The sequence below is a fragment of the Ovis aries genome, chromosome 9, assembly GCF_016772045.2.
Source record: "Ovis aries strain OAR_USU_Benz2616 breed Rambouillet chromosome 9, ARS-UI_Ramb_v3.0, whole genome shotgun sequence".
Classification (NCBI taxonomy): Eukaryota; Metazoa; Chordata; class Mammalia; order Artiodactyla; family Bovidae; genus Ovis; species Ovis aries.
The window spans coordinates 14018105-14024078 of NC_056062.1; positions in this window are offsets into that span (position 1 = coordinate 14018105).

The window sequence follows — 5974 nt, forward strand, 5'->3', positions numbered from 1 at the left end:
TTGGGGATCAGACCCCACTCTGATGCCTCCCCAGGAGATGGGACCAGGACAGACAGCCCACACCCCCACAGCACTGCACACATGGATATTCTTGGGTATTTCCCCCAAAATCAGATTCTTCCATCAGGGCTTCATTATCCTTCACCAAGTTTTGAGAATAAGCCACAAGCTCCCCAAAGCATCACTACGAACAAAGCTAGTGGAGGTGATGGAATTCCAGTGGAGCTATTTCAAATCCTGAAAGATGATGCTGTGAAAGTGCTGCACTCAATATGCCAGCACATTTGGAAAACTCAGCAGTGGCCACAGGACTGGAAAAGGTCCGTTTTCATTCCAATCCCAAAGAAAGGCCATGCCAAAGAATGCTCAAACTACCACACAATTGCACTCATCTCACATGCTAGTAAAGTAATGCTCAAAATTCTCCAAGCCAGGCTTCAGCAATATGTGAACTGTGAACTTCCAGATGTTCAAGCTGGTTTTAGAAAAGGCAGAGGAACCAGAGATCAAATTGCCAACATTCTCTGGATCATGCAAAAAGCAAGAGAGTTCCAGAAAACATCTATTTCTGCTTTATTGACTATGCCAAAGCATTTGACTGTGTGGATCACAATAAACTTTTAGATCAGCCCTGGGATTTCTTTGGAAGGAATGATGGTAAAGGTGAAACTCCAGTACTTTGGCCACCTCATGAGAAGCGTTGACTCATTGGAAAAGACTCTGATGCTGGGAGGGATTGGGGGCAGGAGGAGAAAGGGACGACAGAGGATGAGATGCCTGGATGGCATCACTGACTCAATGGACGCAAGTCTGAGTGAACTCCGGGAGTTGGTGATGGACAGGGAGGCCTGGCGTGCTGCGATTCATGGGGCCACAAAGAGTTGGACACGACTGAGCGACTGAACTGAACTGAACTCCCCCAAAACCATGCAGACCTGGTCTGCTCAGATCCAGCTTCTTCCCCCAGATCTGTTCAGAATCACCCTCCTCAGGATCCCAAAGTCTCTGGCCACAGTGAGTCCTTGTGTTTTTCCCAGGTGAAGCAGGAAGCCCTGCTTCAGATATCCATTGAGCTATTCCTGATGATGCAGGAGAGGACAGTTTCCAAAACATCTTAAGAAAAAGGCCAGCAGGAGGAAGATGCCTGGTTCCACACGTATGGGATGAAAGAATGAGGTCACACTACAGATCCTACAGACATGAAGAGTAGTGTTACTTCTGCTCTGACCAACTCTGTGCCAACAAGTTCAGCAACTCAGATGAAATGGACAAATTCCCTTATAAACATAATTTTGTGAAACCAACAAAAGAAACCTTGTCACAGAAAAAACACTGGACTGAGCTGATTCGCTGATGAACTCTACCACACCCTCAAGGAAGAATATACCAGTTTTAGAAGCCTATAGGAGAACAAGGGAAAGCAAACCCTTTCCAGCTTGTGTTATGAAGCCAGCAAAGCCTTGACCTGATAAAGACATCACAAGAAACATACAAAAATACTTTTTCACAAGCAGACACAGAAGTCTTTAACAAAACATTAGGAAGCCCAGTACAGCCATTTACTAAAAGAACTCTGTATCATGTCCAAGTGGAGTTTATCCCATTAACACAAGGTTGGTTTTATCTCCAGTCCCTGGAGTGAGGGAATCCAGCGCTGGAAGGGTTCAAGAAATTCCAGGCTGATGAACACATGGTGATTCAGGAGAGCAGAGTGTTTGGAGAGACCATGGAAGCTCTCAGCCATTTCCCCGTACTTTCACTATGTGTCTTCCATCAGGCTATTCTGATGCTTATCCTTTGATCATAAACCATGATCCAGTGAGTAAAGTGTTTCTCTGAGTTCTGTGAACCACTCTAGCAAACTAATCAAACCCACAGTCTCTGCTGTGGTAACCTCCAGATCTATAGCCAGTCGGAAGGACAAGTGACAACCTGGACTTAAGTTTGGCATCTCAAGTGTGGGGAGAGAGGCAGCCTTCTAGGACTGAGCCCTTAACCTGTGGTATCTGACATCATCTCCAGGTAGAGTGTGTCACAATTCAGTTAGTTGCTTGGTGGTGTGGGAAAAAACACACATTCGACATAGGAATATATTTAACAAATCATCTACTCCCAAAACTACAAACTTTAAGATGGAAACAAATGGAGTGATGTCTGCTGCTTATGGGTATTATCAATTCTCCCTAAACTGATCTAGAAATTCAACACTGCTCCAAGTAAAACTACAGCAGGGTTTTTTTTTTTTTTTGGGGGGGGGGTTGTTTTGTAGAAATCAACAGAATGAAAATAAAATTTACATGGAAAAGCAAACGACATTGAATAACCCATCTTGAAGAACAAAGTTGGAAGACTTCCACTCTCCTTGATTCTAAGACTACAGTAACTAAGACAGTGTAGTACTGGCACAGACATAAATATATAGATCAATGAAACAGCAGAGAGTGCAGAAATAGACTCACCCATACAATTAGGTGGGTTTGTTTCTTTGTTTTTTGGTAGTGCCAAGCAGCTTGTGGGAACTTAGTTCTCTGACCAAGGAATGAACCCAGATCTTCAGCAGTGAAACGGGAAGCTTAACCACCTGCCTGCCAGGGAATCCCCCAGTTAAGCGTGTTTTATGACAAGGGCATCAATGTAATTCGTACCAAAACCAAAATAATTCAAGATCGATGTTGGACCAAAATGTTAAAGATGAAACTATAATGCTTCTAGAAGAAAAAAAAAAAACCTGAAGAATCTTTTCCTAACCTTCAGAAAGATCCCATGGTTTTACAGGAAAGACAGGTCCTTTTGTGGTGGCTAAACTTCAGAAAGATTTTTCCTGCGCAAGACGGGATAAGGGAAGACGGAGACGACCACTGGCCACTGAGATGGTCGAGTGGAGGAAGGAATGGTAGCCCCGGGGGAGACGGGGAGAGTGGAAACGGAGAATGCAAAACTCAAGGCGATTCCTGAGTTAGAGCGCCAGTCATCTCGGCCGATGGGCTAGGCAGGAGCACGCGGCTCCCACCTGCGAAGGAGTCCTGAGCAAGAGTATTTTTTGGTACTAAGCAGGCAGAGGGGCACAGCAGCTCCCACCCGGGCGGTCCAGGTTGAATTCACACAAGTGGAGGCTGCCCCAAACACGGACGCGGCCGCCCAGGGAGCGCGGACGGAAGCGGAAACAGGCTCGGGCCTGATGACGGTGGGGGCCAGCGCCCGGAGGAGAGTCAGGCCGGCAGCAGCACCTTAACCGACCGGCGAGTAACCGCAGGTAAACCCACCTGGGAACTCCACAAGTTAAGCCAGATGGGAGCGGCCATGACGCACACGCCCCAGCGGAAGTGCTTGTCCCGCAGCCGGAAGCGGCGCTTCCTCCCCTCTAGGAGTTTTTCTTGGTGGCGGTGTTGTCTGGAGCCGGCCTGATCCTTTCCACCTTCCCGGGCTGTGGGAATCATGGAAACACGGCACGTTGAAATCTGTGGAATGCAGCTAGAGCGATGTTTAGAGGGATATTCCTGGGTTTAAATATTTACATCAGAAAAGAAGAAAGGTCTGAAACTAATTACCTAAAATTCCACACTTTTTTTTTTAATGTTTAGTTTTGGCTGGAGCAGCTGTGAAGAGATATCACACGTCCAAGGTAAGAGAAACCCAAGTAAGACGGTAGGTGTTGCAAGAGGGCATCAGAGGGCAGACACACTGAAACCATAATCACAGAAAACTAGTCAATCTAATACACTAGGACCACAGCCTTGTCTAACTCAATGAAACTAAGCCATGCCCTTGTGGGGCCACCCAAGATGGGAGGGTCATGGTGGAGAGGTCTGACAGAATGTGGTCCACTGGAGAAGGGAATGGCAAACCACTTCAGTATTCTTGCCTTGAGAACCCCATGAACAGTATGAAAAGGCAAAATGATAGGATACTGAAAGAGGAACTCCCCAGGTCAGTAGGTGCCCAATATGCTACTGGAGATCTGTGGAGAAATAACTCCAGAAAGAATGAAGGGATGAAACCAAAGCAAAAACAACACACAGTTGTGGATGTGACTGGTGATAGAACCAAGCTCCGATGCTATAAAGAGCAATATTGCATAGGAACCTTAATGTTAGGTCCATGAATCAAGGCAAATTGGAAGTGGTCAAACAGGAGATGGCAAGAGTGAAGACTGACATTCTAGGAATCAGTGAAGTAAAATGGACTGGAATGGGTGAATTTAACTCAGATGACCATTATATCTACTACTTCGGGCAGGAATCCCTCAGAAGAAATGGAGTAGCCATCATGGTTAACAAAAGAGTCTGAAATGCAGTACTTGGATACAATCTCAAAAATGACAGAATGATCTGTTTGTTTCCAAGGCAAACCATTCAGTATCACAGTACTCCAAGTCTATGCCCCAACCAGTAATGCTGAAGAAGCTGAAGTTGAACGGTTCTATGAAGACCTACAAGACCTTCTAGAACTAACACCCCAAAAAGATATCATTTTCATTATAGGGGACAGTAATGCAAAAGTAGGAAGTCGAGAAACACCTGGAGTAACAGGCAAACTTGGCCTTGGAGTATGGAATGAAGCAGGGCAAAGGCTAATAGAGTTTTGCCAAGAGAACGCACTGGTCATAACAAACTCCCTCTTCCAACACAAGAGAAGACTCTACATATGGACATCACGAGATGGTCAATACCAAAATCAGATTGATTATATTCTTTGCAGCCAAAGATGGAGAAGCTCTATACAGTCAGCAAAAACAAGACCGGGAGCTGACTGTGGCTCAGATCATGAGCTCCTTATTGCCAAATTCAGACTTAAATTGAAGAAAGTAGGGAAAACCACTAGACCATTCTGGTATGACCTAAATCAAATCCCTTATGATTATACAGTGGAAGTGAGAAATAGATTTAAGGGCCTAGATCTGATAGATAGAGTGCCTGATGAACTATGGACTGAGGTTCGTGATATTGTACAGGAGACAGGGATCAAGACCATCCACATGGAAAAGAAATGCGAAAAAGAAAACTAGCTGTCTGGGGAGTGCTTACAAATAGCTGTGAAAAGAAGTGAAAAGCAAAGGAGAAAAGGAAAGATAAGCATCTGAATGCAGAGTTCCAAAGAATAGCAAGAAGAGATAAGAAAGACTTCCTCAGCAATCAATGCAAAGAAATAGAGGAAAACAACAGAATGGGAAAGACTAGAGATCTCTTCAAGAAAATTAGAGATACCAAGGGAACATTTCATGCAAAGATGGGCTCGATAAAGGACAGAAATGGTATGGACCTAATAGAAGCAGAAGATATTAAGAAGAGGTGGCAAGAATACACAGGAGAACTGTACAAAAAAGATCTTCACAACCCAGATAATCACGATGGTGTGATCACTCACCTAGAGCCAGACATCCTAGAATGTGAAGTCAAGTGGGCCTTAGAAGGCATCACTATGAACAAAGCTGGTGGAGATGATGGAATTCCAGTGGAGCTATTTCAAATCCTGAAAGATGATGCTGTGAAAGTGCTGCACTCAATATGCCAGCACATTTGGAAAACTCAGCAGTGGCCACAGGACTGGAAAAGGTCCGTTTTCATTCCAATCCCAAAGAAAGGCAATGCCAAAGAATGCTCAAACTACCGCACAGTTGCACTCATCTCACACGCTAGTAAAGTAATGCTCAAAATTCTCCAAGCCAGGCTTCAGCAATACATGAACTGTGAACTTCCTGATGTTCAAGCTGGTTTTAGAAAAGGCAGAGGAACCAGAGATCAAATTGCCAACATCCACTGGATCATGGAAAAAGCAAGAGAGTTCCAAAAAACACATCTATTTCTGCTTTATTGGTTATGCCAAAGCATTTGACTGTGTGGATCACAATAAACTGTGGAAAATTCTGAAAGAGATGGGAATACCAGACCACCTGACCTGCTTCTTGCCAAACCTATATGCAGGTCAGGAAGCAACAGTTAGAATAGGAAAAGGAGTACATCAAGGCTGTATATTG